Consider the following 19,244-nt stretch of genomic DNA (forward strand, 5'->3'; position numbering starts at 1 on the left):
GCCCGTTTACCTCGACAAAGTTGATGAGTTAGTTGTGACACATAAACATGCCATATAGACGAAGAATGATGAGTTGGCTAATTAGGATACTTACGACAATCCAAATTGATTGTAATTGCGTAGCCCGGCTTATGACGATTTCATGTCATGTATGACGTTCTCTTCACTCAAATCATCGTAATTTTCTAGGGTTTTGGCCCTCCCAAACAACTTAGGACCATTTAGTGCAAAATTGTCATAGATTTATGATGATTTCACCTAGGGTCAGTGAGAAAAGGTCACAAGTCAACAAAATTCTTGTAGTGCTCCTCTAGAATGTCACGAATTGGCAACGAGCCAGTTTCCTCGGCCGCGTCTCCAAGGGCTATAGAAAGTTCCACATGACCACCGTCTTGGCACACGTCGGCTCTCTGGTAGACACACTAGGTTCGATATGGTTCTATGGTGGACACACTAGTTTCATCCCCAGTGATGTAGCGTGTTGGGGAGGAAGAGCATTGCCTCCTACTAACGTACCACGACGGAGGCTCCTCCGATCCCCATCGTACTCCAGTTGGTCCTCCTAGGACCATGAGTACAAGGACGCAGCTGATGTCCTAAACGGGATGGAGGAGGTGTATATGTTGAGAAGGAAGACGCATGCGCTGACCTATCTACGCATTGCGTTGTCCGGAGTTTCCTGTTGAAAAGTTCGACGAGATTGTGCGGATTTGGAAAGGCAATACTTTTGATGGTTCCAAGAATCACATTTAGCATGCATACGAGAATCCATACTATAAAGAGGGGCAAGATGTCTAAACTAGTGGATGAATCTTGTATGTTTCTCACTATACCTCAATCTTAGATCGGGTATAACCCTTTGAAATCTCTTATAGACATGTACCCTTTTATTCTTGGTGATACCATATTAAAGCTAGAAGAACCGAGATGGGCCTCTATTGTGAGGCTGAGAAATTGGCACCACTAAGATGCTCCATCCTCATAAATTTGATGCTATCGAGAATTGCTACTCCAGATTTGAGAGTTAGAGATCCTACATGTTGGGGTTGTTGCCATACTCGTAAGTAGGAGTAACCTGTTTTGAGTGGATGTGTTCATGTTCTTCTATTAACAAGTCATTTAGTCTCACTCTTGCTTATGTCATTCTCGTTCAGGTTTTAGGTGTTTCCAAGTTTCTGATTTGGAATTGTGTGAGTTTTTAGTGTTACCATTACCGGTTCGCACCCGTAAGTTGGAGGTTGTGTTAAAATTTCAAAATTTCGGGCACCACTGCAATATGATTCCGGGAATGATTCTATGGAGCAAACTATGAATTCAGTGTGTGTGTGTGTTAGGTTCAGAACTGCCAACATTGAGCGAAGCTTCCAGGGGTATATATGATGCCCCCCATAGGGGACCTCACAGCGATTAGCGCTTGTGAGCCATCGGATCTTTTCATCGATGCATCTTGGCCGTCCGTTTTTTACCCGTTTTTTACCACCGGGTATAAAAGGTACCATCCAATAGAGCAAACCCTAGCCATCCCTCCCCCAATCCCCACGCGCGTCTCGTCCTCACCAATGGCGGCTTCTCTCCTGCCCCCTCCTCTCCCATTCGTCTCCTGCCCCCTCCTTCCTCTTCTCTCCTTCCCCCTCCTCTCCCGTTCGTCTCCTGCCCCGCGCTCCGCTCCTCCCTCCTCTCTCTTGGCGAGGATGCAAGAGGGACTGCGGCGGCGGATCTTGGTGGGGCTCCCAAGCTGCAGCCTCATCTCTCGCCCCATCTCCATCGAGGGAGTGAGCTCGAGGGCAACCCGGGTCGGAGGAGGCGTCCTCCATGGTGGAGGTGCGCACGGGCCGAGACCCGGAGCGTGGTCGTGGACATCCTCCTCCTCTGAAGCGAGTACAAGGAGCAGCAACCACACCGGCGGCAGCATCTGGCTCCGGCGACCACCTGTCCTTCCCGTTCTTCTCATCTAATCAAGGTGATGTGTGGTGCTCTCTCCTAGCTCTCTTTTGGTTTCTATGTGGAATGGAAGTAGCAGACTATTAGTTGTAATTTGGTGTGCTGAGAATGAACAATAAGGGTAAGATATTGTACGGTAATACCTAATTTGCTGCAACTATTGATCTATTAGTGCAGGGTTCTTATTTCTCTCTATTTCTTTTGGTTCAGTTCTTTTATGGAAGAATAAGTTCTACAAAAGATTGGGCCCACATGTATCAGGTAATGGCTAGAGGATTTTCAGATCTGAACCATAGTGCAATTTTCAGAAGATTGAGCCCAAATATAACAGTCACGGCGGCCATGGCGGGCATAAGGTGTTCAAACGTGGGAGATGAGAATGGTGCTGGTGTGAAAGCAGCTCGGTTCTTTTCTTGGGCATGGTAATCCCCTCTTTCAACCTAACAAGCTTATTTCAAGATCTCATGGACATTTCTTGCATTACTTGAATTTCTGTTGGGGAGCTTCACCTTTATTTCCCCTCATAGATGCTCCATTTTTTTTTGTAACTGAAACTTACTTCACATTTACTTGGTGAAGATAGTAGACGAGAGGAGAAGATGTTAACGAGGATTGGTACGGCGGTGTTGTTATCGGAGCAATAACTAGCTGCACAGCACACCAAATCCCAGCGTTATACTTGGTGCTGCCCTTGTCGCAAAGAAAGCATGCCAAGCCGGGTCTTGAGGTTTTTTCTTCCCTGCTGCCTCTGATATATTGTTGTACTTCATGTTTCTTCTCTGCTTTCTGTTAACTGTGGAGTAATACTTCTCTTCATGTAAAACCATGGGTAAAGACAAGGTATATGCTTATTGCCGAGGTATACTTCTCTTCAGAGTTAACCGTGGAGTAATACTTCTCTTCGGGACAAGGAACACCATATATATGGCCCACAATCGAAGAAATTGTCGAGGTATATGTTGTACCGTAACTTTAATACTGCCTTTCATCCTTTTGTGTAATCATGACTGATTGCTATCATGCCGCTGCATTAGAGATGTTCTATGTACGCTTAATTTAAATGATACTCAACAGGTTGTCCAATCCAGTGTATTGCCTGATGTGTTCAACCAAATGTGGAATCAGCTTCCTGTTCCAGAATATAAACTCAGTCTGAAAGCACAACTACATGATAGAGGTTGGGATTAGTAACCTTTATGGGTGTATTAGATTATAGTTAGGTCCGATCTGGATAAACTAATTTAGCAAATTGTTTGGCCTAAAAATTTAGTGTCGTAATGGATGTATGCAAGGATGGCCGTAAGTATGTGATATTGATCTGGAAATCTGTTAGGTTGTGTTTATATTCTGTTAGTGGACTACGTAATGTCTGCAACTCTGAGGCTAGAAGGTACAATACACATTTATCTTGCCCATTTTTTTCCTTTCTTTGTGTTCCTGTGATGGGTCATGAGCTGAGTAAGATAGTGAGTCCACTATTATGTTTGATTCTGATGGTGTCTGTATGTTAGGCCAAGAACAACCTTAGTTGAGGCATTACTACAGAGATAAAAGGGCAGATGTGGTCAGTTTCCAAGTGTCTTATGATTATAGATTTTGGAATGAACCATTCGAAAAAACAAAACGTTCCTCTGCTTATTTTGTGTAAACATGATTTCAGAGCATACATTTATCTATCTCCGGAACTCTGTAACCCAAAATAAGCTGCAAGCCTGCAAGAATATGCTTTAGTGTATCTCCATTCCTTGATTTTTCCCTTCTGCTAATTATTGCATTTTAATTATTTTGTTTTATCTTTTTTAGCATGGATCAGGTTTTACTTTTCAATGAGTTAATATGGAATTCCATCTACGTATGCTGCATACCTTATTGCCATTTTTGACATTTCTTTAATAGGCACCATGAATATGATGGTACTGGAGAGTGGAGACAACGCAAGTTGTCCTGATATCTCCTAGCTAAAGGATTTGGTTGATCTTTGTGCTTTAGTTTCCCCTCTTTCTTTCTCTTCCTTTCTAAACCAAGAGAGCTGGAACACTGGAGCTGCAGTTAGTAGGTTTAAGCGATCATCGATTACTCTAAGCAGCGTTGCATATGTATTATTGTTTGATATTCTGGTCTGAGAGTAGCTATAACAACAAGGGATACAGAGAACTAGGCGTTTGGAGGTTTTTGGTTTCCTTCGTGATGTAGTGTTCGCTGATGCACATTTTTCCATGATGTTAACTTTAAGCAACATCTAATGAACTGTTCTTTGTTCCAATATGTAGGAGATGCTTTTGAGCGCAAGCTTCTGTCAGTTTATCATGTTCCAGTTTACTAGCTGGTTCTTATCATGAATGCTCCTTTGCTCAGATTGGAGATTCTAGGCATACATTAAGCTGGGTACAGCCTGGCCTGCCAGGAACCGTGCTTGCCTCCGCCTAGCGCCCTGGTCATTTACACAGTGTTTTTCTGATGTGGACTGACAGTAATGGAGATAGGAGCAGCGTTAAAGGAGAAGTTCTGTGGGAATGAAAAAGAAGTAGAAGACCAGGTTTGAATGCCATGCCTTAGAGCAAGGATATTAGGATGTCTAGCACCTTACGGCGCTGCGCGAGACCGAGGGCAGCATCACGTGGTGTTGAGAATCGATAGTCAGATTTGGTAATCAGTCATGTATTTCTTGATGTTTAGCCTGAATGCGCCTCTCATGTTTGGTAATACTTCACTAATATTGTTGCAGGGAACTTTCAGTTTCATAGGGCATTCCCTTTTTTTCATCTTGCAGTTTATACGTCTTTAGGATTGATACAGCAGGATGAGAAATTAGGTAAAAAACTCTAAGATCAGCCGAAAGGTGCAAAACCATGAGCAACGAAAACCAAAGGATCGGGTGAAAAGCCAAATCTGTAAGCTTTGGGCCAAGTTTACTACTTTCTCCGGTTCATATTAATGGACTTAACTTTGTCTAGATATAAATGCATCTAGCCTAAAAACTTAACTAGATACATATGAATATAGAAAAAGTAGAGTCAATTAATATGAACCGGAGGGAGTAGATTTTTTTTGGCATTACATGAATCATTTTGTATTACCCCCTTTCAGAACTTAGCATTAGCTAATGAGTCATTTACTTGCTGCAAGCTGGTCAGGTCCGTACGCAGTCTAATATGAATGTTAGAACTTAGTTATCCAGGAGGAAGTATTTGATGTTTAGTGTAATTTTGCAGGCATGATCTCACGTCGGCAGAGAATCTTTGGTCATGACTTCAGTTTACAGAAGGTAGTGAAATTATTTGTAGTTCGCATAGATTTTTTTTAATTGCTTTTGGAGAGGTGTAAATAGCAACCGAAAATAGCACCCACGAAAGATATGAACGTAAGTGGAGTTGTACATGTAGGTTATTAATTAAACTGAATAAACATGTTTGATATACTTCAACGCTTAGTATGTAAGACTGTGGCCTACATCTTACTGCTTTCTAGTCCTATTTGTACTTGCTCTGCTTCTCTGTATTTGTGCTTCCCCACTAATAAAAATAAATTAGTGAAACTTTAATCAACAATCTGAAGTGGCCCAAGAGTAACATATCCGAAATGTTATAAATATGTAGTATTTCTTAAGGCCATAGACGATCATTCGAAATATCATAAATCTATAGTATTGTATTAATACTTGTGGCCTCATGTGTTCTGTTTTTCTATTTGTTGCAATTGCAAAGTTTGAAAATGCTCTGTGTTACGCAAGATGCAGTGTTCTGCATCATGCAGATTATTTATTTAAAAAAGCACCTACAGTGTAATGTTGTCAATGTGGCATTGTGGCTACCTCAATGTTGTCAAATATGCTGATGAGAAGATCCTTGATGTTTAATGATTTGAGTTATTGTTGGCTCAGTTTCAGCTCCCTAGACATGTATGTAGGTACTCCTAATTTCATCCTATCGACTTAAAACCTAAAATATGTATTATCGAGGAATATAAGATATCTTTTACCAACCATCCTCATAATTATCGTGTGTTTTATCAGTTTCGTCCAATCGACTTTCTTTTGTAAAACCTAAAAAATGTATTGTCTTTTTCCCTGATTTTTATTTTCGTTATACAAAATGTAAATCAGTGTAAATTTCACGGGATCGTGCGCCAAGGCACTTGCAAATGGATGTGTAGTATCTGTTATTTACTTTACATGTGGTACTGGTGTTTACGGTGCTCACTAGAATTCTATTCTTGATCATGAGTTTGTGGGATTGAAAGCGAAACTTCTTCAATCCATCTTACTTTCTCACCTGTTTGCAACTATTGGTTTGTTCTCTTCAACCTTAATATGCATTCAACCAGATATGATTTGGCTCCTCTCACTATCTAGAACTGATTTGCATTGGAGTACATACAACACCTTAAATGATCAATGGCACCCTTTGTGGCATGTTGATCACATGCATTGTGCTACATTTGTATCACCAGTATTCTCAATGGTCAGTTACTTTTGTTGTAGATTACCTTAGCCAAAATATATTTACTGTAGGTTCGTAGAATCCAATCTACCTCATGGAAAAATTGAGGTGCTATAGGATGCGATGAAGTCGCTGCTCCTCTGAAAGTTATCATGTCATTTTCGATCTGTTGCATATGGTAGTGCTGAGATTTGTCTTTTCTATTTGTGGATATGGTAAATGTCTAATTAATCTTTTTAACCAAATGACATAAGTTTCAATCTTACGTATCAATTATTTTTGTAGCAATTATAATTTTCTGCTTTTCGATGATGAGCTTGAAACACCAAACTTAATGTTCTTAGATGAAACCCTAAGGTGCGTAAGTTATTTTTTTACCTAACATGTATTATTTGATCTGACATTCTTGCCATCTGCTCCATTTACATCCTATGTAATTTGTGTTTTTCCCTTCTTTTTGTCCTTTCCACCGGACAGGAAGAATCTTCTTAGGTACTTTTGCTATAGCAGTACAACCTGGTTTGGATGTTGAATGCATACTCGCCGGCGTTCTTTTGCTCTTCGTGCGGCTAGACTTCATCAAGGCTACTTCTCGCCAGACCAGATCTGAATTAGTTTTGCAAGTTTGTGCTATTTACCGTGAATGGTGTTCACATGTCGCCCATTCTATCCATTTTAGTTGCCTATAGTACCCTGTTCATAGGACTTGCCTCGATTTCTCTGGGATGTATATAAGATCCGGTTGGCCATGTTATCTAATAAATTTAAGCACTATTAGTACTGGACTACACATTACCTATTTTTATGTATCTATGTTACCGCTGTTATTTCTTCGTTGAATTCCTATTTCTACCACTGGTAATCAAGAAGCATATAGAAACCACTCTTAATCAAGAAGCATATAGAAAGTGACAGTAGCTAGAGCATACCATAGCTCGGACCATTATTTCAGAAGTTAGATAAGTAGTTTGTTTCTTATGTCTACATGTTCTGAAGGAGAAATATGAAGTTAGTTGGACAGGGTTGCTGCTCAACAAGTTCATATTACCTGTATTTTTTTGTGCTTTAACTCAATTTCATTCTACTGACTTTATTTTGTAAAACCTTATTTTTATTGTTGTTATATAAAATGTAAATCTATGCGATTTTCACGGGATCACGCGCCGAGGCGCACATCTAAATCTAGTTTCCTCTATGCATGCATTTGAAAGGATTAAAGATCTGACCCTTGGTTTGTATCTCAACTACTCCCGTTTTGTTGTTACCGATGATGGAATCATGAAGCATAACAATTTTCTATTGGCTACCTACATAATTAAAGGACCCATCTCTTGGGGTTCAGTTTAACTTTTTTGCAAAGATTCCCTGCTCCTAAGGCTGATCATAGTGGGTAGTATAGTATCATGCATATGATATTTTTGTATGATACTAGATCCATAATGCATAGTACCATAGATTAGTACAGTATCATAGTTTTGCTATATTAATTATTTGTAGAATCTCAATACAAATTTGTGTACAAGATTTATTTGCTACTAACTTTTCTCGTGATGTGCGCTATGATACAATATCTACCTATGATACTCTAATCTTCTCTCTCATACATAATTACCTGCCACATCATCATTTCTGGTGGGACTAGGATGCATGATACTAGCTAAGATACTAGCACTATGGCTAGCCTAACTTCATGTGGATGACTCGTCTTGTTCTTGATTCACATCATGAAATAAAAATATTGGAGATATAAACCGATATTTAATTGAGCATCAAAAAAGAGTACGTATTTCCAACATAAGTATCTTTGATAAGGGGTGGCCCGATCTTCTCGATAAGCAACGGTGGTGATGATGATCACGAGGTGATGGCAGCGGAGAAACACGACGATGAAGTGAAGGATAACTTGTATGACGCAACGAGATCTCTCGATTGGTCTGTTGTCGAGGGTGCTCCTCGCCAATGCCCTCCGATAGGGGCTTAGGGTTGACGGAATCCTGTAAGCTGACTCGAGACATCGGTTCACAGACAAGCGGGGAGAGCGATTTACCCAGGTTCGGGGCCCTCGATGAGGTAAAACCCTTACGTCATGCCTGTCTGTTCTTGATTATGATGATAATGGGTTACAATGGGGTGCCGAATAGTTCGGCTGAGATCTCGTCGAGATGGCTGTTGCTAAGATGCCCTAGCTCTAAGCTTTCTCTGGCTAAGATGGCTAAGATTGATTGTGTGTCTCGGCAGGCCCTCTCCTGGTCTTTATATAGGAGGCCAGGTCTCAAGGGTCCTAACCGAGTACGACTAGGTTTACAATAGATTAGATCTAATCTTTCCTTGTTCGATCGTTTCCTTGTCTTGCCCGTCAAGGAACCTTCGGTGCGCCGTCCTGGTGGCCCATCTTGCCTTCAGGTGTCTTCATGGGCCTCCAATTAGTCAATACATGATAGGGTAATGTGGGTTACTCGAAGGGTAGTGCCCACGTCAGTAGCCTCCGAGTGTCTAGCCGAAGATAATTCGGGTAGAGACTAAAGCATGTCTTCTCTGATGTTCTTCTCCTTCATTGTCCTTGTTCATCTTGAATCTACTCTGTCTTCATTTTATCGGGTGCGCGTTAGCGCTCCCGATGGGAGTAGCCCCCGAGTCTAGATACGGATGCTCGCGATCCGTGCGTAGACTCAAGTTGTACCACTCGAATATTCTCCTCTGCCGATGTTTTCCACAGGTCTTTATAGGTCATCCGATATATTTTTGTTTATGCAAAGGATAATGAGTAACGTGCCCAACTGTTGTTTGGTTAACTGCCGATGGCAAAACAACGTTACCCTACACAGAATCAAGTCCCCGGGCATGATCCTGGAGTGCAAAAAACTTCTATCGGGTGCATGCCGCGCTCCCGATGGGAGTAGCCCCCGAGTCTGGGTGCAAGCGCTTGTAACTGAGTGCAGACTCAAACCTTCTTCCTTCGATTGTTCATCCTGTCGAGTCTTCATTTTATCGGGTGCGCGTCAGCGCTCCCGATGGGAGTAGCCCCGAGTCTAGGTGCGGATGTACGCGGCCGGGCGTAGACTCAAGTCCTTCATCCGACAACTTTTCATTTTTCCTTCGAATGCTTCCAAATCATGACGTCATTGATGACGTATAACTGTTGCGGGCTGATTTGACGGGTCTATCATGACAAGCTAGCCCTAGCCCTGTTCATTCAACGGTTTAGGGTTTGACCTTGTAACGATCGAGGTGGCTCCTCGATTTTGCACAATCGTGGGCGTAGTGGGCCGTCAGTTTTCTCCCTTCCTTAAGTGCCACGTGCTTGCTCTAACTTCTTCTTAAAATCTCCAAAGGGCAAAAAATTCGCAATCTTCTCCACGGTTCCCGCAGCATCTCCTCATTCTTCCCCCTCTTCCTTCTTTCGCCATTGTTGCGCCGCCGCCACAGTTTCAATCTTCCTTAGATCTCGCGATGGTGAAGAAGAAGAATACCGCCGCCGCTGCTAGCTCCACCAGCGGAGGTGCCGCTGCCAAGTCCTCTCCTCCTCCGAAGGGGAGCGCTCCGAGCGCCCCTCCCCCAGCCCCGGCGCCGCTAGCGCCGTCGGGCTTGATGGCCAAACCTGGGGACTGGGTAGCTTCAACCGTCACCAAGCGTGACGAAAAGAGGTCCCGAAGCTTAGGATTGATATCCTCCGACGCGGGAGATGTGATCCTTCCAGGTGCGATCTCTCGGCCTGATCCTCCTGCTGGATTTTCCGTGATGTTCTTGTCTATTTTCGTGCCCTCAGGTCCTTAGTTGTACTCAGTTTTCCCCAGCTCCTTAGTTTTTCCTCAGTTTTCCCCAAGCCCTTGTTTGAAACCCGCAGAAGCAGCTCAGACGGCAGGATTCCCGTTTAGTTGACGTTCGTCACGTGTGGGGCCGCGTCTTGTGGGGCCGAGTCGTGTGGGCCCGCGTCGCGTGGGGCTGGTAGAAAGGGACCGCGTGGGACAGGACGAGAAGCGTTTGGTTGCACGTGAGCAGGAGCTGGGTTCTGTCTCTCTCGGCCCCAAATTGGCATTATTAAGTGCACCTTTTTCCCCTCTTTCTCTCTCGTCCTTTTCACCAAATTAGTATAAAATCTAGAGAAGCTTGCATTTCTGACTTTCTTCAATTATTTGTGCCTTTTGGCCCTCGTTGTTTGCCCAATATGGCAGCAAATCTAGTACTCCCTCCGGTCCATATGTATGTAGTTAAATCTAGAAGCAAATCTCCGGGATAATGTACGATAAATTCACGGTCATAGTAAATCAAGAAAACTAAGTACGGCCAACAAAATATAGTAGACTAGGGATAGATAATCCCTAGATAATATGGATAGATAATAGGCTGCATACACAGCAGCCAACATAGTAACGAGGTTCTTCACAAGCACCATCATACTAACATAACAACAAGGGATCCCTAGCTAACAACAAAGGGATCCCAACAACAAACTAGGAGGCGGCAGCAGGAGCAGCACACGTCCAGGCCTCCGCCTACCCCATCCGGCTCTCCCTCCACTTGTTGCTCTTGCTCCCCTTGGGAGCCTTGGGCTTGAGCGGAGGCATGCGCCCGGCGGAGATCTCCACCCGCCGCAAGCTGCGGAGGTGCATGCCGAGCGCCCGTGCTTGGCGCGGAAGGAGTGGACGTTCACCGTCGTGCCGACCTTGGGGAAGGTGTTGCTGATGTTCTCAGCATGCGTGACGAGGCGGTTGAAGTCCGTGGCGCCGAGTCTCCCGGTGCGAAGGGGCACCTGTACACCTCCTTGGCGAAGTAGGAGATGTGCGGCCGACCTGCAGCCTCCGCAGCACTCGGCGAGTCTTGACGTCCTCCTCCTCTTCGTCGCTGCCGACGTCGCTGCCGTACATCCGATCCATATCAAACAGAAACTAGTGAATGAGTTGCAACGATGACTAACGTACATGATAACAAAGTTAAGAAAAACAGAGTCAGCCTCGGTTAGAGTGGACATGATTATATATCTACGGGGAAGGTGTAAGCGAACTAAAGCTCATGCACAACAGATTTGTACACAGCAATGGTTCGCTGAACCCTCCCCGTAAAAATTTGTGCCCAACCATTCATCATAGGCAAAGAAACAGATTCTAGATCTGAACTAGATCTGAACTTGAACACATTCGAGATTATTTGCAAAATTAAACGGTTGATATCTTTTGATTAGTGCATAAAATAACCGATTGAGATCCCATGATTACTTGCATAAATTAACTGATTGAGATCCAATATTACTTGCATAAATTAACCGAACAGCCGAACCCCAAATCTTAAACGAAATCAAGAAGTGATCAAAACAAAATGGAATAAAATCGGCGCAAATATTAGCCCAATACTCATCCATCTACAGATCCATCTACACCAGCAAAAATAGGGTTCAAAAAGGAATGGGGAACAAAAAGGAAGCAAACCGTAGTTACCTCGTTCCATGGGTCCTCCAGGGAGGTGTCGTAGGGGTTCGGGGGCGGGACGTACGGCACGGGGTCGTAGGGGTCCCATCCCGCCGGGATCTGACTGCCACCGGCGGCAGCAGCCTCCGATGCACCGGCGACGGCGGCGGCGGTGGCGTCGCCCGTCGAGGGGACTGGACCGAAGATGGAGGCGTCGCGCTTCGAGCCAACCTCGACGATGGGATTGGCATTCTCCTTGTCCATCTCTCCGGCGGAGGAAGAGGGAGAGGGAGAGGGTTTTTGCTTTGGAGAAGATGATGGGACGTGGGAGAGTTGGCGATGCGTGAGCGAGTGAGAGTGACTGCGACAGTGCGAGGAGGCGTCTATAAAGGCGAGGGGTGGTTAATGCGACCCGCGTCCTACGCGTGCACAGGTGCACGTCTGCACGTCTTGGACTTACGCAACGCGACACGCGTCCACGATTGCACGTCTCGACTTCTCCACCGCGACCCGCGTCTACGCGTCAACAATTGCACGTGTCCTCGAGTCTAACCCCGGAAATTTAGATATACTCCGGTATACCCTCGAGTCTTATACTAGCATTTTTTGTGTGCTCAATTTTCCCCTCGAGTGCTAATATCGGCTAGTGCAATATACTCAGTTTTACCCTCAAGTGGCTGGTCAACGAGAGAGTCAACAAATGGGATTAACTAGTTAAATGAGTCATTTAATGTGCAAAAAAATCCTAAAAAGAGTGGCACTTACTCATGGAGTCTTTACCACAAATTGACACTTCTCAAATCATAGATAAATCATAGATAAATCAAGTTTTACCACAAATTGCCACTTCTCAAATCACTTAGTAGCTATGAAGGTGCATGGTTTTCCACAATAAGCCCTTCCCAAAACAGCTTCCCCCAAATCATACTTTGTCTAAATGAGGCCACAATTCTCACATCGATGTATATTGGTATTGCAAATAGTTTGAGGTAGGCCAAGATGGGTTTCATTGTACAAAACACGCATTTTCCATTTTTTAAATCTCATATTTGAATCCCTTAGTCTATTTACTACTCAGGTGCCCTTGGTTTCTTGATAGTACTAAGTTTTGCCCTCTCTCTTCACAAATTCTCGCGAGACGTGCATCATCGCTCCGATTGGTCTAGCCCATGTCACGCGGATCGTGCCCACCGACCGTTGATCGTATGATATAGGGAACGGGCAGGATAACCCCTCTCTCTCTCTGTTGGCGGTTAATTAGCTTCCACCCTCTAAGTATGCTCGAAGGGCGGTTTTCTGTATTATTTTTCACGCGCTAAAAATTATAAACTGTTTTAGGCGTTATTTTTCACGCAAAAAATGATAAACCATCACCGATTTGTTGTTACCATTACTTTTCACGCAAAAAAATGATAAACCATCACCGATTTGTTGTTGCCATTACTTTTCACGCAAAAATGATAAACCATCAACAATTTATTGTAGCCATTACTTTTCACGCAAAAAAATGATAAACCATCAACAATTTGTTGTAGCCATTACTTTTCACGCAAAAAAAATGATAAACCATCACCGATTTGTTGTTGCCATTACTTTTCACGCAAAAAATGATAAACCATCAACAATTTGTTGTAGCCATTACTTTTCACGCAAAAAATGATAAACCATCAACAATTTGTTGTTGCCATTACTTTTCACGCAAAAAAATATGATAAACCATCACCGATTTGTTGTTGCCATTACTTTTCACGCAAAAAATGATAAACCATCAACAATTTGTTGTAGCCATTACTTTTCACGCAAAAAATGATAAACCATCAACAATTTGTTGTAGCCATTACTTTTCACGCAAAAAATGATAAACCATCAACAATTTGTTGTTGCCATTACTTTTCACGCAAAAAAATATGATAAACCATCACCGATTTGTTGTTGCCATTACTTTTCACGCAAAAAAATGATAAACCATCAACAATTTGTTGTAGCCATTACTTTTCACGCAGAAAAAACCTAATTTGTTACAAAAGCTGGTTTCGGTGAGACCTAACCAAGTTTGGCATACATGATGGCATACCTATAACAACAAGGAATATCTAAAAGGGAAAGTTTCAGAAAATTTAGGGTGAAAATGATGCCATACATGATGCTTGTTTTTCGAGGTTTTGACCTGAAAATCAATTGGGTATTGTAAAGGGAAATAAAAAGTTCGAAAAATGTAAAAACGAAACAATCTATCTATCTATGTATAGAAGATCAGCTGTATGAAATTTGAGGTTATTTAGAGAAGGTAGAAAAAATCACCTTGTTAGAAAAGCTGGTTTCGACGAGACGAAACGGCATGCGCTTAAGCAAAGTGATTTTTTCGAACATCTCCAAATGACCCCAAATTTTCCATACATGATGCCATACGTGTAACAACAAGGAACCCTATCTAAAAAGTGTCAAAAAAGTTTGCCCAACCGTATAGCTCTATCAAAAAGAACCTCACCATGGCGCTAGTATAATTTTGGGATAGTTACAAACTTTCGTTACCTAACCTTCAACATGAAACTTGTTTCAAATTCATTTTGGCCTACAAGAAACAAATCCCAACTTGATTCGAGCACCACAGCCTCCAAACGATGCCGATGCCGATATCGGCATGGTCGAACGGCTATGCTCGCCGCCACCGGTAGGTCAACGTCGGGATGCACCCTCAATCCCGTCCCCTCATTCGATCACCGACACACCAGAGATACCGCCGAGGCCAATGCCGAACGTACATGCTGATGCCAATGCCGATCATGCATGCACGCCGCTGTGGGCATGGCCACGCCGACCCGCAATGCTGGACGCCACAGACCGCCGCGAGGTCTTTCCCTTCGCCACCACACTCTCCTAGCACCCACCTATACACGCCAGAAAGGAGAGACACTAGTTTTCTCTACATTGCTCGCGTTCGTGTCCAACACGGCCAGTCAAAGTTTTGAGGTGGTCGTCAATGTCGTCGACCATTTCTTCTCTTCTTTGCATGGTTAAACGCGTCTAGTTCATATCTATCTAATGCGTCTGGTCTCGCCTCATGCAGTTCTTTGTGGACGTCGATCTCATCTCGGCACCCCGCATGCCACCTCCTCCGTGCCATCGCTGTAGAGCTCCGTTTAAAAATCTAATCCTACCCGTGTATTGCCCCTTGTATCGGCGTCATGGCCCCACTTGTCATTTGATATACCGAAGCCCCACTCGTTCGCGTTTTGGTCGGGGATACGAGCGATGCTTACGGTCAAACAAAGATGGATGGTCCGACGTGTCTTTGCAGGCTCTACGTGGCCCCACTAGTCGGAAGATAACGGTCAACCGTCGGGCAACCGGCCGTTACATCACGTGTGATGGTTTCAGACAAACGCTTGGGTAAAACTGAGGAAAAACTAAGGAGCTGGGGAAAACTGAGCACAACTAAGGACCCGAGGGCACGAAAATAGAAATCCCTTTATTTTATGGGAGAGACACCACTAGTGAACTGTGGACCCCGGTCCAATTCTTTACATCTGAAATACAATCTATTGCAATTGTTCTTTACTGTTCTTCGCAAACAATCATCATCATCCACACTATACATCTAATCCTTTGTTTACAGCAAGCCGGTGAGATTGACAACCTCACTCGTTACGTTGGGGCAAAGTACTTTGATTGTGTTGTGCAGGTTCCACGTTGGCGCCGGAATCCCTGGTGTTGCGCCGCACTACACTCCGCCACCAACAACCTTCACGTGTTCCTTGACTCCTACTGGTTCGATAACCTTGGTTTCTTACTGAGGGAAAACTTACTGCTGTGCGCATCACACCTTCCTCTTGGGGTTCCCAACGGACGTGTCGACTACGCGCCATCATCTATCGCCAACGCAACTGGTGATTTGGAGACACTGTATCCGAAGGTTCTATTACCCGCCAACATAATTGTTGACAAGCTTGAGGAGGACTCGAAGGTACCTGAGGAAAGAGAAACTCCACAAGGGTGATTCCAGGGGTTAAAGTTGTTTTGTAAATAGGTATTTTGGCTACTTCATCCAAGCGTTTGGATTTTGTAATTAAGCCCTTTTTTTCGGTAGATACATGTATATGTATTTTACTGTTTTGATGCCGTTAGAAAGTTTTGAAGGAGCAAATCTTAATTGCTCGTTTGGACGTATGTGTATTCGTTGGTCAGCAAATCATTTGAGTGATCAGCTCGTGTTGCGAGTTTTGCTAAACCCGTTGTATGCGCAACTTTGCTTTCAACCGATGTATGCTTCGACAGTCACTCCCGAATATTTCGGGTGCAGTGAATCTGTCGATGAGCCTGTTGTTCTTTGATATTTCCATAAGTAAAATATCGAACGTGGGTTGTGTTTATGTGTATTTCCAAACTGTTGCTATTTTCGGCGCTCGTAGAGGCATCTATAGCAAAGAGAAAGGTTGGTGTCCTTGTTTATTTTGCATCCTTTTAGCACTCGTAGAGGCTTTTTCGGAGCACGATTGTTTGCCGCATATTACGTTACACCATTGCTCACCAAAGGGCGTAGGCAAGGTTTACGATGGTGCGGTTTAGATGCTCCGAATCACTGCAATGCTTATCAAGGGATTAAATTCTCATTAATAAAGTAAACACGAGGCTAGAGGGCAAAAACGAGGGGCCCTGTTAAAAGTAAAGGGAAAAACTAAACGCTAGTAAATTGCTTAGGCAATGAAGGGGTTCTTCTCATCTTCTGGCTTGTTCACCATGTCAGTGGTTGCCGAAGCGTTGTTGATTTCGCCAGGAGCCTAAACGATGGTTGCTAGTGTCTTGCCATCTCCTAAGTCTTCTGTGCCATCAGCTGCCGAAGCTTTTGCTGCCGAGGCTTTATCTGCAGAAGTTTGTGCTGCCGAAGCTTCAATGGCAAGGTCGGCTGGCTTCTTCTTTGCTCCTCTGACGCGTTCTTCCTCTTTAGTACCGCGTGACGATGACTTCGAAGGAAGGTCAGTAATTTCCTTCCGTAGTCCAAACTTTGCAGCAATCCTCTGAAAGTCTCGATCACAATTGTTTGAGCGTGAAAAACTTCCATAGACTGTAATGTTTGTCCCGTTGTTCCCAGGCATTTTCAGCTTGAGGTATGCGTAATGCGGTACAGCCATGAACTTAGCATAAGCTGGCCTGCCGAGTATAGTGTGATACTGCTACTCCCAGTTCACGACTTCGAACTCGATCTTTTCCTTCCTGAAGTTGTCGGATTTACCAAAGACGACATTCAGGTAAACTTTGCCAAGAGAGTACGCCGGTGAAGTAGGGAGAATCCCATGAAAGCGGGTGTCCGATTCTTCTAGCATTCTCATGGTGATCCCCATACTCTTGATCGTGTCGAGGAATATCAGGTTTAATCCGCTTCCACCATCCATAAAGACTTTGCTCATCTTGAATCCCCCGACCTGCGCTTCGACTACTAAGGAAGCGTGTCCTAGTTTCGGTATGGTCATCGGGTGATCTGCTCGACTGAACGTAATGTTCTGAGAGGACCACTCGACATACTCGGAGATGTTCGCCATGATACTTTCTGCCAAGTTAATCTCTCGGGTGAGCTTCTTCATTTCTCTTCTCGAGACACCTGTCCTATGGATCATGCTCATCTACCCACGTGGTGGTGGAAACGCCTCGTTGGGTTGATGAGGTTGAGCCTGCTGGACTTGATGCTGCGGTGGGGGTGGTGGTGGTGGTGGTGGCGTCTGCTGGCCTGCCTGCTGGATGAGTTTGTGCATGTCAATGAACTGCCGATAGTCCCTGAGCAAGTGGCTTGACTTCATTTTGCCGTCCTTAGAATCGACATACGAGTGCAAGTAGCAGGGAGCGTTGATCTGCTCGGCGTAGGGTAGTTCGGGAGTCCTTTGCTGCCGTGGTTTATAATTTCCACGGTTCCCAGAGTTGTTCCGATTACCGTCCTGTCGATCATCTCTTCTATCGTCATATCGATCGTCCTGCCGATCGGAGTATCCTGCGGCTACCAGGTTGTTATCGTCATAGCTGCGGTTCTTCCTTCTCTTGTGATGATCCCTTCGACCACCCGAGTCGTGCTTCGGCTGGTCATCATCTTTGTCGTCACTGCGATGTCGCGGCTTTCGCACGTTGTCTTCACCATCAGCCCAGCTGTTGGCGATTTCCATTAACTTAGTTATGGTTTTTGGCTTTTTGCGTACGAGTTCTTCTATGTAGCTTTCACGTCAGATGCCATCGCTGAAGGCGTCGATTGCTCTGTCGACAGATACGTCTTCGGCAGCATTTAGGAGTTTGGTGAATCTCCCGATGTATGAGCGCATCGATTCCTTCTGCTTTTGCTGGCAATGTCGTAACTCTTCAATCCCGACGGGTCTTTTGTATGTTGCTTGGAAATTGGCAACGAAAGCATCTACTAGGTCGTCCCATGATTTGATAGAACCCTTCGGCAGACCCCTTAACCAGGCTCGCGCTGAATCCTTTAGGTAAAGCTGCAAGCACCGCATTGCCGCTATCCGGTTCCCCTTGTGCAGAATCACAGTCTGCAGATAGTCGTCTATCCAGGACCTTGGCTCCTGCTGCCCATCGTATTTGGCAGCGTCAGTAGGGGTAGGTTTGAACTTTCTGGGTGGCATCGCCTCACGGATTTTGCAGCTTAAACAATCGGCTCCCCTGAGCTCGCCGTCGTTCTCCTGACTCTCATCCGAAGAATCACTGTCATACTCCTCCCTGGCGGCACGTCGTCGCCTTGCTTTGTCGATCCTGCTCTGAGTGATCTCGTCCCGAGCATCTCTCGCATGATGCTTTGAGCCACTAGCCTGCAACGTGGCCTTTTCCTTCTGCGGGACTAGATTATCTCCCAATATCGCGAGACTTTCTAGGGCGTCTCGATGGGCTTGAGCCATGGATCCTTCAGGATGCTGATTGATGAGGTATGCAGCGAGGTTGGCGGTCGCTCCTGCGACGGTTTTTGGCCGTGTCATGCCCGCGGTGTCCGTGGTCATAAAGGACTTGGTCAGGTTCGATGTTATTTCTCTAGCATCATCTTCTGATAGCCTAGATAGTCTCGATCGATGCTTGCCTGCCCCTTGAGTACTTCGAGAGGCGCTTCCTTGCGAGCCTCTTCGCCGTTCGCTGGATCGGTCTGCCGCAGATAGGCGTCTCTCGAGGGTGGTTTGTTCCTTGAATAATCGTTCCCGGTTTTTCTCCAATATAGAACGGTAAGCATTGAGGGTGCCAACCGTGGTTCCTGCTGGGAGCAACGTGTTGTTAAGCACGGCTGCCTTGGCTGCTGCCCACTCCTCCTCTGCGATGGTGTGGTCGCTGTTGTTGTTGCTGGCGCTGTTCTCAAAACTAGTTCGCCTGCTGGAACGGGGGTGCGATCTCCGTCTCCCCTGTTAGCAACGTAAACTTGGTGGTGCGCCGCTCTTCGGGTGACACCTTGGACGATGCTGTCGACACTGTCCTCTCCCGATGAATACTG

This window comes from Lolium rigidum, chromosome 4, assembly GCF_022539505.1.
Source record: "Lolium rigidum isolate FL_2022 chromosome 4, APGP_CSIRO_Lrig_0.1, whole genome shotgun sequence".
Classification (NCBI taxonomy): Eukaryota; Viridiplantae; Streptophyta; class Magnoliopsida; order Poales; family Poaceae; genus Lolium; species Lolium rigidum.